Source organism: Capricornis sumatraensis, chromosome 2, assembly GCF_032405125.1.
Source record: "Capricornis sumatraensis isolate serow.1 chromosome 2, serow.2, whole genome shotgun sequence".
In the NCBI taxonomy this organism is placed as follows: Eukaryota; Metazoa; Chordata; class Mammalia; order Artiodactyla; family Bovidae; genus Capricornis; species Capricornis sumatraensis.
In genome coordinates, this window is record NC_091070.1 from 113,556,651 (window position 1) to 113,577,291 (window position 20,641).

The 20,641-nt window shown below is 40.0% G+C and overlaps 1 pseudogene; it reads right to left on the minus strand.

Annotated features, from left to right (window-relative positions):
- Positions 1-2,290: 2,290 nt before the first annotated feature.
- Positions 2,291-20,641, minus strand: part of LOC138097826 (T-cell surface glycoprotein CD1a-like) — a 29,779-nt pseudogene continuing 11,428 nt past the window's right edge.

Below are 20,641 nucleotides of genomic sequence, written 5' to 3' on the forward strand. Positions count from 1 at the left end.
GGTGCCCACTTTCACCGCTACTATTCAACATAGTTCTGGAAGTTTTGGCCACAGCAATCAGGGCAGAAAAAGAAATAAAAAGAATCCAAATTGGAAAAGAAGAAGTAAAACTCTCACTGTTTGCAGATGACATGACCCTCTACATAGAAAATCCTAAAGACTCCACCAGAAAATTACTAGAGCTAATCAATGAATATAGTAAAGTTTCAGGATATAAAATCAACACACAGAAATCCCATGTATTCCTATACACTAATAATGAGAAAGTAGTAAAAGAAATTAAGGAAACAATTCCATTCACCATTGCAACGAAAAGAATAAAATACTTAGGAATATATCTACCTAAAGAAACAAAAGACCTATATATAGAAAACTATAAAACACTGATGAAAGAAATCAAAAAGGACACTAATAGATGGAGAAATACACCATGTTCATGGATCAGAAGAATCAATATAGTGAAAATGAGTATACTACCCAAAGGAATCTACAAATTCAATGCAATCCCGAACAAGCTACCAGCAGTATTTTTCACAGAACTAGAACAAACAATTTCAGGATTTGTATGGAAATACAAAAAACCTCGAATAGCCAAAGCAATCTTGAGAAAGAAGAATGGAATTGGAGGAATCAACTTGCCTGACTTCAGACTCTACTACAAAGCCACAGTCATCAAGACAGTATGGTACTGGCACAAAGACAGAAATCTAGATCAATGGAACAAAATAGAAAGCCCAGTGATAAATCCACACACCTATGGACACCTTATCTTCGACAAAGGAGGCAAGAATATACAATGGAGTAAAAACAATCTCTTTAATAAGTGGTGCTGGGAAAACTGGTCAACCACTTATAAAATAATGAAACTAGATCACTTTGTAACACCGCACACAAAAATAAACTCAAAATGGATTAAAGATCTAAATGTAAGACCAGAAACTATAAAACTCTTAGAGGAGAACATAGGCAAAAGACTCTCCGACATAAATCACGGCAGGATCCTCTATGATCCACCTCCCAGAATACTGGAAATAAAAGCAAAAATAAACTAATGGGATCTAATTAAAATTAAAAGCTTCTGCACAACAAAGGAAACTATAAGCAAGGTGAAAAGACAGCCTTCTGAATGGGAGAAAACAATAGAAAATGAAGCAAATGACAAACAACTAATCTCAAAAATATACAAGCAACTCCTACAGCTCAACTCCAGAAAAATAAACGACCCAATAAAAAAATGGGCCAAAGAACTAAACAGGCATTTCTCCAAAGAAGACATACAAATGGCTAACAAACACATGAAAAGATGCTCAACATCACTCATTATAACAGAAATGCAAATCAAGACCACAATGAGGTACCATTTTACACCAGTCAGAATGGCTGAGATCATAAAGTCTACTAGCAATAAATGCTGGAGAGGGTGTGGAGAAAAGGAAACCCTCTTACACCGTTGGTTGGAATGCAAATACAGCCACTATGGAGAACAGTGTGGAGATTCCTTTAAAAATTGCAAATAGAACTGCCTTATGACCCAGCAATCCCACTGCTGGGCATACACCAAGGAAACCAGAATTGAAAGAGACACATGTACCCCAGTGTTGATTGCAGCACTGTTTATAATAGCCAGGACATGGAAACAACCTAGATGTCCATCAGCAGACAAATGGATAAGAAAGCTGTGGTACATGTACACAATGGAGTATTACTCAGCCATTAAAAAGAATACATTTGATTCAGTTCTAATGAGATGGATGAAACTGGAACCAATTATACAGAGTGAAGTAAGCCAGAAAGAAAAACAACAATACAGTATACTGACACATATATGTGGAATTTAGAAAGATGGTAATGATGACCCTGTATGTGAGACAGCAAAAGAGACACAGATGTATAGAACGAACTTTTGGACTCTGAGGGAGAGGGAGAGGGTGGGATGATTTGGGAGAATGGCATTGAAACATGTATACTATCACGTAAGAAACAAAGTGCCAGTCTAGGTTCGATACAGGATACAGCATGCTTGGGGCTGGTGCACGGGGATGATCCAGAGAGATGATATGAGGTGGGAGGTGGGAGGGGGATTCAGGATTGGGAGCTCGTATACACCCATGGTGGATTCATGTCAATGTATGGCAAAACCAATACAGTATTGTAAAGTAAAATAAAGTAAAAATAAAATTTAAAATAAATAAATAAATCCTTCAGGAGAATCTTCAAAAAAATAAAATAAAACTTACAGTTTAGTCTCAACATGCATCATCGCCTCTTTCAGGGCATCCACCCCCACCTTTCACTTCCCATTTACAACCTCTTGTGTTGCCAACACCAAAGAAACATTTTTGGACATAGTATCAACATACTGGGCAGTGTGTACTTGTTGAGGCAACGACATCGCTGCTAAGCAACAACAACAGTAACATTAACAGTAACAGTTGAAGTAACAGAAGTAATTGCTGTTATTAAAGCAGATATTTTTAAGATAAGTAAGCCCATAAACCATGTTGATCGCATTAAATCTTGTAGTTGTTGTAGCACAGCAAAACCACAGTTATCATACCAATAAGTGGTTACAGTCACAAACATAAGATTGGGTGGACGTTGCAATACCACAAAGGAGCAAACATTATATTGAGAATTAAACAAGATGAAAGCATGCATCATTTATAAAATATTACATTAGGTCTATCTGAATAATTTATTTGTACATTAAGTTTTTTTTGAGATCTCTGTTGTCAGTCGTCTTAGAGTCTGTTGGACTTTTCAGGTGGGCAGCGGAGGCAGGGGCAGAGGAGTGTCTTTCTTCTTTTGTGGTCGAAGCTATGGGGGAACTGTATGTCTAGGGGACTGTGACATGGCGAATCAGTCTGTCTGGGATCCAAACAGGAGAAGTAGAATCCTGTAGAAACACACAAGCATACCCTTTCCCACAAGTTAGCAACACGTTTGGCTTTTTTTACTCTCTGGCAAGGAAGTCTTTTTACTTGACCAGGGGCCAAGTCATAGCCCCTTCAGGAGTCCAGTGCCTCGTCATTGCCGTCTGTCTCTGTGTGTCTATGTTTAAATGATTAATTACAAACAAAGCATGGTATAAAACATGATGTGGAGAGGAATACTTAATTTTTTCTTGTTTTAATTTAGCTATCTGATTGACCAGCGTTGGCTTGGTAGGAATAAGGTTAATCTTTTTCAACAATGTAAGAGACATCTGTTTTAGTATCTAATAGCCCTGACATTTTATTTTCTTGAATTAAAAGATCTTTTAAAGGCCTTGGAGCTGTAATTTTTTGCACCCAAAAGTCTAGATCACTAGATTTAAATGTTTTGGGGCTCCTAGCTTGAGAAGTTAAGTTCATTTTGTCTGATAATAAGGTAAAAGCAAAAGCTGTGTTACTCTTCAACCTTTATTAATTTACACAGTTTTGGTAGGCGGCAAGATCAAAACTTAAATTTCTCCAATATAATCAGAATCTACTACACCAGGTACCACCAAATTTTTTTTTAAAACAAAGCTAGCTATGCCCTAGCACAAGTCTCACAATGCCCTCAGGTAGGGGGTTAGCCACTACCGTTGGAATCAGAGTAACCAGCACATCAGGGGTTAATATTATTGCCAAGTCTCCTTTTTGCTGTTCCGTTTCTCTCCTAGCCTGGGTGAGGCCCCCCAAAGCACGCTCTGCTTATTGTGCATGCGTCCGCTTTTAAAGTTACTTTGTTCAAAAAACTTTTTATCTTTTTCAGCCTTAGGCAATGCTTTAAGAGGCTTTGGGGACAAAGTGGGGAACTCCTGCACCCTGGGAGGTGCAAACGAGGCAGCAGCGATCTCACCTTAAATCAGGAAGTGGTGGATAAGTTTTTAAAGGTTTGTGTAGAGGAGAGGGGGCTCGCCAGGGTGCCCGGCCACAGCGTCCTGTAAGCCCTCTCCTTCTTCGGGAGGTAGAGCACAGTGTCCCTCTTTTTCTCTGTCAAACGGCAGAAAATATGATCTGCGTAGAAGGTGGAGACCTATTACCATCCACCGCTATAGCCTCTCCCATAGGCTATCTAACAGCCTCATGACGGGGGTCCAGGACATTTCTAATCATGTTCCACAGAGCAAAAGCATCTGCAGGAAACTTTTTCTGGCCCATGTAAAGTATAATAAGTTTTTTAGTTGTTTTCCTACCTTTTCCCAAGTATCTAAATTAACAGTGTCCTCTTCTGGAAACCAAGGACATTGTTCTTATACAAATGTAAAAAAGGATTGAACACTAGCCTTTTAATTTTGATTCCTCTTTTGTTTAACAGTTGCAAAATTACTTCTATAAAGAGTTGTCGTTCTTGTGACTCATTGTTACCCATGTCAGAGATTTTTGTAGAGAAAGATTTAAGATTTCAGTACTGATTTCTATAGAGAAAGATTTAAGATTTCAGCAGAGATCTCTCTAAGTCTCAGAGAACCACACTGTGAAAAGAACACTCAGGGACAGCCTCTAGTGCACTGACAAAGTTTATTATCCAATTGCATAGTTTTATAATTTTCAGGCAATAGAGCATAAGGCTGATTTGCACGTAGCCATTCCAGATAAACATTAAAGCATTCAAGCATAAAATACAGTTCCCACCTCCCAAGCCATAACACAGCTTTGGCGAAACTCTAAGGGAGTCTTATCATGAAACAACAGTCCTTGCTCTCAGAAACAGGTGGTCAGAAGGAAGCCTTCAAATGCCTCATGGCTGGGCGTATAACCCTTCGTTATCCATTCCCAGACTTGGGCCCTCGGTGAACGCTCATAACCCTTTGTTATGCTCGTCCCAGCTTCCAACCTTCGTCATGAGTAAAGCAAATACATTCTCAGTATTTGCTCAAAGCCTTCCAGCTCCTCCACAGATCTCTAGTCTTATATTGCAAGAGTTAACACTGTAACACTGATTTCTTGTCTTATATTGCAAGAATCAGCACTTCAGGTTTCTTTCAACCTGTCAACCGGGTTTATTTCAACCCAATACTTCCCATCCCTCTTTTCCTACCTACCTTATGCAGAGGGGTCCCAGAAACCCTGAGTGGGGACCTAGCTCTTTCGAGTAACTGCACAATGGAGGAGGATTACCTTTTAGGTTCCTGTTCGTGGCGCCACATGCCGGGGTCCAGCCCCTGCAAGATCCAGGGAAACGTGAAGGAAAAACGATGTTGCGGATGATTTAGAGAGAGATAAGGAAAGAATATTGTAGATAAGAAAATAGAGGCAAGAAAAAGGCTGATATTCCTTGGTTTACATAGAAAGCTAATAAAGTCTTAGAAGCCCAGGCAGAAAAGTGAATGCAGAGAGCATCTGTGTTCCAAGGGATCAGCCTGAAAAAGAAAGTAAGAGAGAAAAAAAGAAGAACACGGGGTGACCAAGCTTCTTCGAGTGAGGCCCAATAACTTTATTTTTAAAGGCATTTTTATACCTTGTCTTATACATAGAGGGAAATGAAAGACGCAAAGGCATACAGAGTCAGCCCAAACATTACATCTGTTTTGTCTTTATTGAAACCAGGATATTTTTTTGTTTGCAAACTTTCCCATAGACAATGTTGTGTACATTATCTTTTGGCCTTGGAGGCCTGTGGACATTTTATGACCCTCTTTTGATAAAGGCTGCCCAACCAGAAAACTTATTTTCCCTCAAAGTGTTTTTTCTCTGTATTTCTAATCTATGTCAACCTCAGAAAGTATTAAACAAGTTACATTTCTCACAGAGCAAAAGTGCAGTGAGTTACAAGAAAGAACCAATTAGCTCAAAAGTCTGATGTAGTTAATTTCAAGGCAAACTTGTTTTTCTTACTTTCCAACTATGTTAACTAATGCACTCCCAGGTGCACAGTGGATAAGAGATATGGGAACTTAGCAACAAGCATTGGCCCAATAATGAAATCCTATGCCAGCACTACTCTAATAAATTTTAACTCTTTAAAAGGCTCTATGTTTTAGGCTTTCCATGCCTCTCATAGTTGGGAGGCTGTAAATAATCATATGCATAGCTGCAAGAGTCTGGATATACCTGCCAAGCAAGCTGGAATGCTAACAGAGGGATTTTGATTGGAAATAGTCCTCTCATGTCCAGGAGACTTAGTAGCTATAGCCCTAAGTTAATTTTCTCCAGAGAAAGGTGGTCAGGAATAGCCCCCTGTTAATGTTAGAGGAATTGTTAAAAGTCATAAAATAATAAAACAAACATATTCTGGTTTTGAGGTACATGCTCGAGAAAGCCTAGGGAGCCCCGTGAGTTCTAAAGCCTTGCTTAACAGTTCTCTTCCACATGACCTTGTCAAGGGTGGGATCTCCCGTGGTGGCTCCCGGCAGAAGAAGAACTAAGGAGTCTCTAGATGAAAGGGAATGAGGAGAGTGAAAAAGCTGGCTTAAAATTCAACTTTCAAAATATTAAGATCATGGCACCTACACCTATCTCTTCATGGCAAATAGAAGGGAAAAAAGTGGAAGCAGTGACAGCTTTTATCTTTTTGGATTCCAAATCACTACAGACAGTGAGTTCAGTTCAGTTCAGTTCAGTCGCTCAGTCGTGTCCGACTCTTTGTGACCCCATGAATAGAAGTTAAATAAGCAGGGTGACAATATACAGCCTTGAAGTACTCCTTTTCTTATTTGGAACCAGTCTGTTCCATGTCCAGTTCTAACTGTTGCTTCCTGACCTGCATACAGATTTCTCAAGAGGCAGGTCAGGTGGTCTGGTATTCCCATCTCTTGAAGAATTTTCCACAGTTTCTTGTGATCCACACAGTCAAAGGCTTTGGCATAGTCAATAAAGCAGAAATAGATGTTTTTCTGAAACTCCCTTGCTTTTTCCATGATCCAGTGGATGTTGGCAATTTGATCTCTGGTTCCTCTTCCTATTCTAAAACCAGCTTGAACATCTGGAAGTTCATGGTTCACGTATTGCTGAAACCTGGCTTGGAGAATATTGAGTATTACTTTACTAGTGTGTGAGATGATTGCAATTGTGTGGTAGTTTGGGCATTTTTTGGCATTGCCTTTTTTGGGGATTGGAAAAAAAACTGACCTTTTCCAGTCCTGTGGCCACTGCTGAGTTTTCCAAATTTGCTGGCATATCGAGTGCAGCACTTTCACAGCATCATCTTTCAGGATTTGAAACAGCTCAACTGGAATTCCATCACCTCCACTAGCTTTGTTTGTAGTGATGCTTTCTAAGGCCCACTTGACTTCACATTCCAGGATGTCTGGCTCTAGGTGTGTGATCACACCATCGTGATTATCTTGGTCATGAAAATCTTTTTTGACAGTTCTTCTGTGCATTCTTAACAATATGTATATATCAATCCCAATCTCCCAGATTATTCCTTCCCCTTTCACTTAGTGACAATAAGTTTGTTTTCTACATCTGTGACTCTATTTGCATCTTGGAAATATGTTCATTTTTACCATTTTTTAGATTTCATATGCAAGCAACATTGTATGCTGTCTCTCTGTCTGACATTTCACTCAGTATGACAGTCTTGGATCCATCCCTGTTTTACAAATTACATTACTTTGCTTTTTTTTTTTTTTTTTAAATGGCTGAGCAATATTCCACTGTATATATGGGCTACAACTTCCCTGGTGGCTCTGACGGTAAAGCAGCTGTCTACAATGTGGGAGATCCGGGTTCGATCCCTGGGTTGGGAAGATCCCCTGGAGAAGGAAATGGCAGTCCATTCCAGTACTATTTCCTCAAAATTCCCACGGACAGAGGAGCCTGGTAGGCTACAGTCCATGGGGTCGCAAAGAGTCAGACATGACTAATCGACTTTACTTTCACTTTCACTTTTTTCTTTATCCATTCCCAACATAGAGATTTTTGTATGCTGTGCAGCTTTTTTATTGTTGTGGCCTGGACAGGCTCTAGAAGGACTTTGCTTCTAGTGTCCACTTGAGGCTTACTGTGCTAGGTTGCTGCTACTTAGGATGGTTTTGTCCAAGTGGCTATTTTTCATACAGATGAGTGTCCTAGGTCAGTTTCTAAGGAAACACACTCAGGTGCATGCAGGAGGCTTGCTGGGGGTGCTCTCAGCAACAGCAGGACTGAGGAGAGGGTGAGGCTGAACTGTGCTGCAGATTCAGTAGAGGATCTAATCAAACTCACAGAGACTTCTGGAGCTAGGAGGACCCTTCAGAGACTTCCTAAAGCTAGGTAATGTGACGTACATTTTACTCACATATTTGATATGTGCTTTCTGCAGGGGAGGGATGTTCCTAGGCCAAACCACTTCTTCCAGTGTAGGCAATTCCCAGAGAGGAGCATGTCTGTGAGCTGTCAGCAGCCAACACTCCCTGAGACTGAGAAAACATGCCTGCTTATCTTGAAGGGGGTACACTGGTGGCTCCACAGCATCTGCTAGAGCAAGGGCGCATTTCTATGGAAGTAGAGATTTACTTGCTAAGCCTTAAATAAACACACAGACCTCAAAAAATCAGCGTTGAAAACAGGCCACAAAGCAAATCTTAAGAAAATGTGTATGAGATTCTATGAACAATGGCCTTCAATTAGGTTGCCTCTGGATGAATGGCTGGGCAAAGAATCTGTTAAAGAAACCAGAGACTCTTAGATATGGGCTATTTTAAAACACTGGTACCAGTTTTGCCCTTGTTTTCAGTTTGGACTAGGCGGGGAGCTTAGATAAGATATCTCAAATTTGGTTCCTTTACTATATTATTTTGAACTGGCTTCACAGTAAAGGAGACTTGTGAAGAAATTCACCTTGAATTCACACATTTTATATAGAAGCTCAGGGGTCACTTCCCATTATAGAGTCTCAACTTGTTTGTTCCAGCTCTGTTGTTGCCTGGATTACTGAGACAGAATTTGAGGTGTACACATGGAAAGATGGTAGGTTTTATTAATAAACAATTTAAAGGCTTCCCTGGTGGCTCAGACAGTAAAGAATCTGTTTTCAGTGCAGGAAACCTGGGCTCGATCCCTGGGTCAGGAATATCCCTTGGAGAAGGGAATGGCTACCCACTCCAGTATTCTTGTCTGGAGAATTTCATGAACGGCGGAGCCTGGCAGGCTACAGTGCATAGGGTCACAAAGAGTCAGACATGGCTAAGTGACTAACATTTTCACTTTTTTCAGAGGCCTTCTGCTTCTAGGAATGGTGGACTATCCAATTTGAACCAACTCTTTTGTCAAAGAGAAGTAAAAAAGAACAAGAAAATATGAAATAAAATCTGCCTCAAGACATTGAGGAACTAACAAAGGAGAAATAAATCACTGGCTTAATATCTAGGAGAAAATAGAAATTCACAGAATGAGTCTTATAGTTTAGCTCCTTTTCCACTATGATCATCTTCTGATTCCATGAGAGGTGCTGAAAGCACTGAAAAAGCGATATTTTAAGGAGTTGTTTATTGATGTTAGGAGAATGCTGCTTTTTATGGTTGAGCAAGTATTTCTGACAATGGACAATATTTGGTCAATATATAATGAGCATATACAATGCACAGTAAGAGGCAGAGAGGAGGCCAAAAGGCAGAGACAAATTTTTATGTTTAAATGTCTCTTGTCTTGCCATACAATATGCATTTTATTCCACAGTAATCAGCAAGTGTTCCTTCCTTCTTGATCTTGTAAGGGGTCACATGTCCCACCAGGATGACACTTAGATCTGGATCATGTAAATTGTCAATAATACATCATTTAATCCACATTCTTTTGTCTCCCAAATCTTCTGTAACTGTGCCTTGACTTCTAATGGGTGAAACAGTTCTCAGAGCTTTCTGAGAACTTTTTTCTGGGTTATAATCCTCACATTTGGCTTGAATAAAATTTTCCATTTCTTTCTTAGAAAAACAAACAGAAAACACACCGAGAAGCTCATCAAAGCTTTCAACAGACTTGCAAATCTTTAAATGTATCATGGCCTGAACTTTGGGTTACAATCTTAAAGGGCTGCATCTGAAGTCAGTGTAGATCAGAAGGAGTGTAACTCTGCAGAGACTGTAACCAAGTTTCAGTTTATTGTAATTTCAAAATTAATAAGGTGATTTGTATTGTCAATACCCACAAATGATTCTAGGGGAAGGTAACATTTTCCTAAGCCCAAGATTTCTGTATATTTTTGAAGTGCAAATGATCAACACTAAAAAACAAAATTTAAAACAAAAACAAGTATAATATATATGAAATGAATCGCCAGTCCAGGTTTGATGCATGATACTGGATGCTTGGGGCTGGTGCACTGAGATGACCCAGAGGGATAGTATGTGGAGGGAGGAGGGAGGGGGGTTCAGGATGGGCAACATGTGTATACCTGAGGCGGTTTCATGTTGATGTATGGCAAAATCAATACAATATTGTAAAGTAATTAACCTCCAATTAAAATAAATAAATTTATATTAAAAAATAAAACAAAAGCAAAACCCAAATACTGAGAAACATAGAGACAAGGTAAAATGAATAATTTTTCTTTAGAACAATACAGAGAACAACACAGACAACAGATACAGGTTTACTACCATCCTAGATAATGAAGTAATCAGGCCCACACTTTGAAATGAGTAGGCTTAACACATTCAAGAAGGTAAAAACAAGATTGAGAGTTTTGGCAGCTAAATGGAAGTTACTTAGAGAGAAGTAAATGAACATTCTGTAATAGAAAAATAAAATGAAAGTAGCTAAAAAATGGATGAATATATTACCAGATAAGACCTCACTAAAGATGGAATTAATGAACTGGAAGATAGATTAGAAAAATATATCTAGAATGAATTTTGAAGGAACAAAGAGTAGAAAATACAGAAAAGACAAAGTATGCAGCTGAGGAAATACCATATAAAGGTCAAATATATGCATGAAAGTGAAGGCACTCAGTCGTGTCCGACTCTTTGCTACCCCATGGACTGTAGCCTACCAGGCTTCTCATCCATGGGATTTTCCAGGCAATAGTAATGAAGTGGATTGCCATTTCCTTCTCCAGGGGATCTTCCTGACCCAGGGATCGAACCCGGGTCCCCCACATTGTAGACAGATGCTTAACCGTCTGAGCCACCAGGGAAGTCCCTTCAAATATATGCATAGCTGGTCACAAAGTGACTGAAGAGATGGAGAAAACGGTAGGGATGAAATAATGGTTGAGAACTCCCCAAAAGAGAAAAATGGGATCAAGAATTCCAATGAAGAAGGAGAAAATGACAAAAACAACAAAAATGTCATAACAAGTGTTGTTGTTCAGTCAGTAAGTCATACCCAACTGTTTGTGACCACATGGACTCTAGTAGTTTAGGCTCCTCTGTCCTCCACTAGCTCCTGGAGTTCATGTTGAGTCAATGATGCTATCCAACCATCTTATTCTGTGTCATCCCCGTGTCCTCCTGCACTCAATCTCTCCCGGCCTTCTGGTCTTTACCAATGACTTGGCTCTCTCATCAGGTAGCCAAAGTATTAGAGCTTCAACTTCAGCATCAGTCCTTCCAATGAATACTCAAGGCTGATTTTCTTTAGGATTAACAGTTTTTGACCTCCTTCCAGTCCAAGGAACTCTCACAAGTCTTCTCCAGCATCACAATTTGAAAGCATCAATTCTTCAACACTCAGTCTTCTTTATGGTCCAACTCTCACATCTGTACATGACTACTGAAAAATCATACGGACTGACTATATGGACCTTTGTTGGCAGAGTAATATCTCTTCTTTTCAACACACTGTCCAGATTTGTTATAGTTTTCCTTCCAAGGAGCAAGTGTTTTTTAGTTTCATGGTTGTACCCACTGTCTGCTCAAAATTCTCCAAGCCAGGCTTCAGCAATACATGAACTGTGAACTTCCTGATGTTCAAGCTGGTTTTAGAAAAGGCAGAGGAACCAGAGATCAAATTGCCAACATCCGCTGGATCATGGAAAAGACAAGAGAGTTCCAGAAAAACATCTATTTCTGCTTTATTGACTATGCCAAAGCCTTTGACTGTGTGGATCACAATAAACTGTGGAAAATTCTGAGAAAGATAGGAATAGCAGACCACCTGACCTGCCTCTTAAGAAACCTATATGCAGTTCAAGAAGCAACAGTTAGAACTGGACATGGAACAATAGACTGGTTCCAAATAGGAAAAGAAGTATGTCAAGGCTGTATATTGTCACCCTGCTTATTCAACTTATGTGCAGAGTACATCATGAGAAACCCTGGGCTGGAAGAAGCACAAGCTGCAATTAAGATTGCCGGGAGAAATCTCAACTACTTCAGATATGCAGATGACACCACCCTTATGGCAGAAAGTGAAGAGGAATTCAAAAGCCTCTTGATGAAAGTGAAAGAGGAAAGTGAAAAAGTTGGCTTAAAGCTCAACATTCAGAAAACGAAGATCATTACATCTGGTCCCATCGCTTCATGGGAGATAGATGAGGAAACAGTGGAAACAGTGTCAGACTTTATTTTGGGGGGGTCCAAAGTCACTGCAGATGGTGACTGCAGCCATGAAATTAAAAGATGCTTACTCCTTGGAAGGAAAGTTATGACCAACCTAGATAGCATATTCAAAAGCAGAGACACTACTTTGCCAATAAAGGTCCATTTAGTCAAGGCTATGGTTTTTCCTGTGCTCATGTATGGATGTGAGAGTTTGACTGTGAAGAAGGCTGAGCCCTGAAGAATTGATGCTTTTGAACTGTGGTGTTGGAGAAGACTCTTGAGAGTCCCTTGGACTGCAAGGAGATCCAACCAGTCCATTCTGAAGGAGATCAACCCTGGGATTTCTTTGGAAGGAATGATGCTAAAGCTGAAACTCCAGTACTTTGGCCACCTCATGCGAAGAGTTGACTCATTGGAAAAGACTTTGATGCTGGGAGGGGTTGGGGGCAGGAAGAGAAGGGGATGAGATGGCTGGATGGCATCACGGACTTGATGGACGTGAGTCTGAGTGAACTCCGGGAGTTGGTGGTGGACAGGGAGGCCTGGCGTGCTGCGATTCATGGGGTCGCAAAGAGTCGGACATGACTGAGCGACTGACCTGAACTGAACCGATCCCACAGTTTGGGTTGCTGTCTCACATTAACTTCCTCAATTGTTTTCATGGCATTCAGGCCTGGTCCTTACCCTAAGCAATGCAGCCTGCACCTCCCTGTTGAGCCGCTGCTTGCTGGTAGTGGATGCGAGAGTCTGGGCTACTCTTCCACTGGGAGTTGTGGTTAGGTGCATAATCTGTGGGTTTTATTTATTTATATTTTCCTCCTGATTATGTTGCCCTCTGAGATTCCAAAACTCCCCACAGACCCGCCAGTGAGAGGGTTTCCTGGTGTTTGTAAACTTCTCCTCCTTCAGGACTCCCCCCCTGGGATGGGTCTCCATCCCTAACTCTTTTGTCTCTCTTTTTACCTTTTATATTTTGTCCTACCTGCTTTCAAAAACAATATGCTGACTTTCTCGGTGCCTGGCGTCCTCCACCAGCATTCAGAAGTTGTTTTGTGGAATTTGCTCAGTGTTCAAGTGATCTTTCAATGAATTTGTGGGAAAGTGATCTCCCCGTCCTATTCCTCCACCATCTTAGGACTGCTTCCCCCAATTGATTATCTTCTTTACAGCCAAAATGGAGAAGCTCTATACAGTCAGCAAAAACAAGACCGGGAGCTGACTGTGGCTCAGATCATGAACTCCTTATTGCCAAATTCAGACTTAAATTTAAGAAACTAGGGGAAAACACTAGACCATTCAGGTATTACGTAAATCAAATCCCTTATGATTATACATTAGAAGTGAGAAATAGATTTAAGGGACTAGATTTGATAGACAAATTACCTGATGAACTATGAACGGAGGTTCATGGCATTGTACAGGAGACAGCAATAAAGACCATCCCCAAGAAAAAGAAATATGAAAAAGCAAAATGGCTGTCTGAGAAGGCCTTACAAATTTCTGTAAAAAGAACAGAAGCAAAAACCAAACGAGAAAAAGAAAGATATACCCATTTGAATGCAGAGTTCTAAAGAATAGCAAGGAGAGATAAGAAAGACTTCCTCGATGATCACTGAAAGAAATAGAGGAAAACAATGGAATGGGAAAGACTAGCGATCTCTTCAACAAAATTAGAGATGCCAAGGGAACATTTCATGCAGAGTTGGGCACAATAAAGGACAGAAATAGTATGAACATGACAAAAGCAGAAGATATTAAGAAGAAGTGGCAAGAATGCACAGAACTGTACCAAAAAAAAGGTCTTCACAACCCAGATAATCATGATGGTGTGATCACTCACCTAGAGCCAGACAACCTGGAATGCAAAGACAAGTGGGCCTTAGGACACCTCATTACAAATGAAGCTAGTGGAGGTGATGGAATTCCAGTTGAGCTATTTCAAATCTTAAAAGATGATGCTATGAAAGTGCTACATTCAATATGCCAGCAAATTTGGAAAACTCAGCACTGGCCACAGGACTGGAAAAGATCAGTTTTCATTCCAATCCCAAAGAAAGGCAGTGTCAAAGAATGCTCAAACTACGACACAATTGCAATCATCTCACACTCTACTTAAGTAATGCTCAAAATTCTCCAAGCCATGCTTCAACAATACGTGAAATGTGAAATTCCAGATGTTCAAGCTGGTTTTAGAAACAGGCAGAGGAAGCGGAGGTCAAATTGCCAACATCCACTAGATCATTGAAAAAGCAAAAGAGTTCTAGAAAAACATATATTTCTGCTTTATTAACTACACCAAAGCCTTTGACTGTGTGGATCACAACAAACTGTGGAAAATTCTGAGAGATGGGAATACCAGACTTGCCTCTTGAGAAATCTGTATGCAAGTCAAGAAGCCACAATTAGAATTGGACATGGAACACATGACTGGTTCCAAATAGGAAAAGGAGTATATCAACACTATATATTGTTGCCATGCTTATTTAACTTATATGCACAGTACATCATGAGAAACTCTGGGCTGGAAGAAGCACAAGCTGGAATCAAGATTGCCAGGAGAAATTTCAATAACCTCAGATATGCAGATGACACCACCTTATGGCAGAAAGTAAAGAACTAGAGAGCCTGTTGATGAAAGTGAAAGAGGAGAGTGAAAAAATTGGCTTAAAGCTCAACATTCAGAAAACTAAGGTCATGGCACCTGGTCCCATCACTTCATGGCAAATAGATGGAGAAACAGTGTCAGACATTATTTTGGGGGGCTCCAAAAATCACTGAAGATTGTGATTGCAGCCATGAAATTAAAAAATTCTTACTTCTTGGGAGAAAAGTTATGAACAACCTAGACAGCATATTAAAAAGTATGGCAGGGTGGTCCTAAGATGGCAGAGGAATAGGAACGGGAGACCACTTTCTCCCCCACAAATTCATCAAAAGAACATTTGAACACTGAGCAAATTCCACAAAACAACTTCTGAATGCTGGCAGAGGATATCAGTCACCCAGAAAGACAGACCATTGTGTTTGAAAGGAGGTAGGACAAAATATAAAAGATAAAAAGAGAGACAAAAGAGGTAGGGATGGAGATCCGTCCCATGAAGGGAGTCTTGAAAAAGAGAGAAGTTTCCAAACACCAGGAAACACTCTCAGTGGCAAGTTTGTGGGGAGGCTTGGAACCTCAGAGGGTAACATGACTGGGAGGGAAAATAAATAAATAATTAAAACCCACAGGTTATGAGCCTAAAGGCAACTCCCAGTGGAGAAGCAGCGCAGATGCTTACACTCACCACTAGCAAGCAGGGATTGGACAGGGAGGCATGGACGGCATTGCTCAGGGTAAGGACTGGGCCTGAATGCCTGCAAAAAGCCCTAACCTAAGACACTGCCAGGCCTGCTCACAGAACAAAGGACTGAGCAGAGCTAGCTGGCTGCAGACTGGCCCATCCCCCACCAGAGACAGGGGCAATTGCGGCCCCGGAGAGGCATCATTTATCAAACTGAAAGCAGGCGTCCTTGCTAACCAAGACTACTTGGGATTCTGGATGGTCTACATCCACTGGGAGGGTCGCAGCCAGAAATCAGCCTCCCTGGAGAGACACACAGCACACCTGAGAAGGTGCGCCAGTTGTGCACCCAGAAAACCGAGCGGCAGGGACGGAGGAGGTGATAAGTTGCAGCGACAGCACTCTCCAAGCACCTGGTCACCTGAGCTCCTCGGACTGGGGAAGGGCACAAAATGCAGGCCCATTCAAGTCTGCGCCTTTGTGGAGTATCCAAGAACCTAAACCTGAAAGGTTCAGACCTGGAAAGTGCACGCAACCCAGGGCCAGCCTCAGACAGTTCCCAGCAGAGCAACCTAGACCCTAAGCAGTGTAAATAGGGAAAGCACACACGCTGTAAGCGGGGGCAAACCCAGTGTGGCCGAGACACTGGGAGCACTCCCCACAGATGCCAGTGTTATTTGTTTACAGTGTTCCTCCCTCCCCACAGCACAATTAAACAAGTTAACCTAAAAAAGTGTCCACACCACCACCCCCTTGTGTCAGGGTGGAAATTAGACACTGAAGAGGCCAGTAAACAGAAGAAGCTAAAATAAACAGAGGGAACCTCCTTGGAAGTGACAGGTGTGATAGATTAAAACCCTACAGTTAGCACCGACTACACAGAAAGGGGCCTAGAGATCTTGAGAAAAGTAAGTTGGATCAGTTAATGAACTGATCCCACACTGTCCACAACAACACCAGAGAAAGTCCTAGATGTATTTTCACTATTATCATTTTGTTAATTAAATATTTTTTTTATTTTTAAGTCCTCTATTACTACTTTAATTTTCATTTTTATAACCTACTATAACTTTGCAAAAAAAAAAAAAAAGACCCAATTTTTAAAGCAAACTTCATATATATATACAAAATAATGTTGTGACTTGGCTTTTTCCTTTAATATTGTATTTTTGAGAATCTAAACTCTACTTTAGATTTTTAATCTTTGCTTTTTGGCATTTGTTATCAATTTTGTACCTTTAAGAATCCAATCTTCACGACCCATTTTTACTTGGGAGTGAGATTACTGGCTGGATTGCTCTCTCCCCCTTTGCACTCTCCTTTTTCTCCACAGGTTGCCTCTATCTCCTCCCTCCCACTTCTCTTTTCTACCCAACTCTGTGAATCTCTTTGTGTGTTCTGGGTTGTGGAGAATACCTAGGGAACTGATTACTGGCTAGATCTGTCACTCTCCTTTTGATTCCTACTTTTATCCTCCTGGCCACCTCTATCTACTTCCTCCCTCTTCTGTTCTCTGTGTAACTCCATGAACATTTCTGAGGGGTCCAGACTGTGGACAGCACATAGAGAAGTGATTACTGGCTAGCTTGCTCTCTCCTCTTTTGTTTCCCCCTCTTCTCCTCCTGGTCACCTCTAACTCCCTCCTCCCTCTTCTCTTCTCCATGTAACTCTGTGTACCTCTCCAAGTGTCCCTCACTGTAAAGAAACTTTTCATCATTAACCTAAATTTTTTATCATCCATGCTGTATAGATGGAGAAGTCTTGAGGCTACTGTAAGAATAAGACTGAAAACCAGAGACAGGAGGCTTAAGTTCAAATCCTGAATACCAGAGAACTCCTGACTCCAGGGAACATTAATCGACAGGAGCTCATCAAACACCTCCATACCTACACTGAAACCAAGCACTACCCAAGGGCCAACAAGTTCCAGAAAAAGACATACCACACAAATTCTCCAACAACACGGGAATATAGCCCTGAGCATCAATATCCAGGTGGCCCAAAGTCACACCAAACCCACTGACATGTCAAAACCCATTACTTGACACTTCATTGCACTCCAGAGAGAAGAAATCCAGCTCTACCCACCAAAACACTGACACAAGCTTGCCTAACCAGGAAACCTTCACAAGCCACACATCCAACCTCACCCACAGTGAGGAACCTCCATAATAAAAAAGACCCACAAACTGCCAGAATATGGAAAGGCCAACCCAAACACAGCAATATAAACAAGATGAAAAGGCAGAGAAATATTTAGCAGGTAAAGGAACATGATAAATGCCCACCAAACCAAACAAAGGAGTAAGAGATAGGGAATCTACCTGATAAAGAATTCCAAATAATGATAGTGAAAATGATCCAAAATCTTCAAAATAAAATGTAGTTACAGATAAATAGCCTGGAGACAAGGATTGAGAAGTTCAAGAAATGTTTAACAAAGACCTAGAAGAAATTAAAAAAGAGTCAATATATAGTGAATAATGCAATAAATTATATCAAAAAACACTCCTCTGGAGGGAATCAACAGTAGAATAACAGAGGCAGAAGATAGAATTAGTGAGGTAAAAGATAGAATGGAAAAGATAAATGAAACAAAGAAGAAAAAAGAATTAAAAGAAATGAGGACAACCTCAGAAACCTCTGGGAAAATGTTAAGTGCCCCAGCATTCAAATCATAGGAAGAAGAAGACAAAAAGAAAGGTCATGAGAAAATACTTGAGGAGATAATAGTTGAAAACTTCCCTAAAATGGGAAAGGAAATAGTCACCCAAGTTCAAGAAATCCAGAGAGTCCCAAACAGGATAAATCCAAGACGAAACACGCCAAGACACATATTAATCAAATTAACAAAGACCAAACACAAAGAACAAATATTAAAAGAAGCAAGGGAAAAACAATAAATAACACACAAGGGGATTCCCATAAGGATAACAGCTGATATTTCAATATAAACTCTTTAGGCCAGAAGAGAATAGCAAGACATAAAGTGATGAAAGAAAATAACCTACAGCCCAGATTACTGCACCCAGCAAGGATCTCATTCAAATATAAAGGAGAAATAAAAAGCTTTGCAGACAAGCAACAGCTGAGAGAATTCAGCACCACAAAACCAGCTCTCCAATAGCTAAAGGATCGTCTCTAGACAGGAAACACAGAAAGGGTGTATAAACTCGAACCCAAAACAATAAAGTAAATGGCAACGGGATCATACTTATCAATAATTAAATGTAAATGGGTTGAATGTCCCAATCAAAAGACAAAGACTGGCTAAATGGACACAAAAACAAGACCACTATATATGTTGTCTACAAGATCCCACCTCAAAACAAGGTACACATGCAGACTGAAAGTGAGGGGCTGGAAAAAGATATTCCATGCAAATAGAGACCAAAAGAAAGCAGGAGTAGCAATACTCACATCAGATAAAATAGACTTTAAAACAAAGGCTGTGAAAAGAGACAAAAAAGGACACTACATAATGATCAAAGGATCAATCCAAGAAGAAGATATAACAATTATAAATATATATGCACCCAATATAGGAGCACCGCAATATGTAAGACAAATGCTAACAAGTATGAAAGGGGAAATCAACAATAACACAATAATAGTGGGAGACTTTAATACTCCACTCACACCTATGGACAGATCAACTAAACAGAAAATTAACAAAGAAACGCAAACTTTAAATGATACATTAGATCAATTAGACCTAATTGATATCTATAGGACATTTCACCCCAAAACAATGAATTTCACCTTTTTTTCAAGTGCTCATGGAACCTTCTCCAGGATAGATCACATCCTGGGCCATAAATCTAAACTTGATAAATTCAAAAAAATCGAAATCATTCCAAGCATCTTTTCTGACCATAATGCATTAAGATTAGATCTCAATTACAGGAGAAAAACTACTAAAAATTCCAACATATGGAGGTTGAACAACACACTTCTGAATAACCAACAAATCACAGAAGAAATCAAAAAAGAAATTAAAATATGCATAGAAACTAATGAAAATGAAAACACAACAACCCAAAACCTGTGGGACACTATAAAAGCAGTGCTAAGAGGAAAGTTCATAGCAATACAGGCATACCTCAAGAAACAAGAAAAAAGTCAAATAAATAACCTAACTCTATAACTAAAGCAACTAGAAAAGGAAGAATTGGAGAACCCCAGAGTTAGTAGAAGGAAAGAAATCTTAAAAATTAGGGCAGAGATAAATGCTAAAGAAACAAAAGAGACCATAGCAAAAATCAACAAGGCCAAAAGCTGGTTCTTTGAAAGGATAAATAAAATTGACAAACCACTAGCCAGACTCATCAAGAAGCAAAGAGAGAAAAATCAAATCAATAAAATTAGAAATGAAAATGGAGAGATCACAACAGACAACACAGAAATACAAAAGATCATAAGAGACTACTATCAGCAGTTGTATGCCAATAAAATGGACAATGTGGAAGAAATGGACAAATTCTTAGAAAAGTACAATTTTCCAAAACTGAACCAGGAAGAAATAGAAAATCTTAACAGACCCATCACAAGCACCCAAATTGAAACTGTAATCAGAAATCTTCCAGCAAACAAAAGCCCAGGTCCAGACGGCTTCACAGCTGAATTCTACCAAAAATTTCGAGAAGAGCTAACACCTATCCTACTCAAACTCTTCCAGAAAATTGCAGAGGAAGGTAAACTTCCAAACTCATTCTATGAGGCCACCATCACCCTAATACCAAAACCTGACAAAGATGTCACAAAAAAAGAAAACTACAGGCCAATATCACTGATGAACATAGATGCAAAAATCCTCAACAAAATTCTAGCAATCAGAATCCAACAACATATTAAAAAGATCATACACCATGACCAAGTGGGCTTTATCCCAGGGATGCAAGGATTCTTCAATATCCGCAAATCAATCAATGTAATTCACCACATTAACAAATTGAAAAATAAAAACCATATGATTATCTCA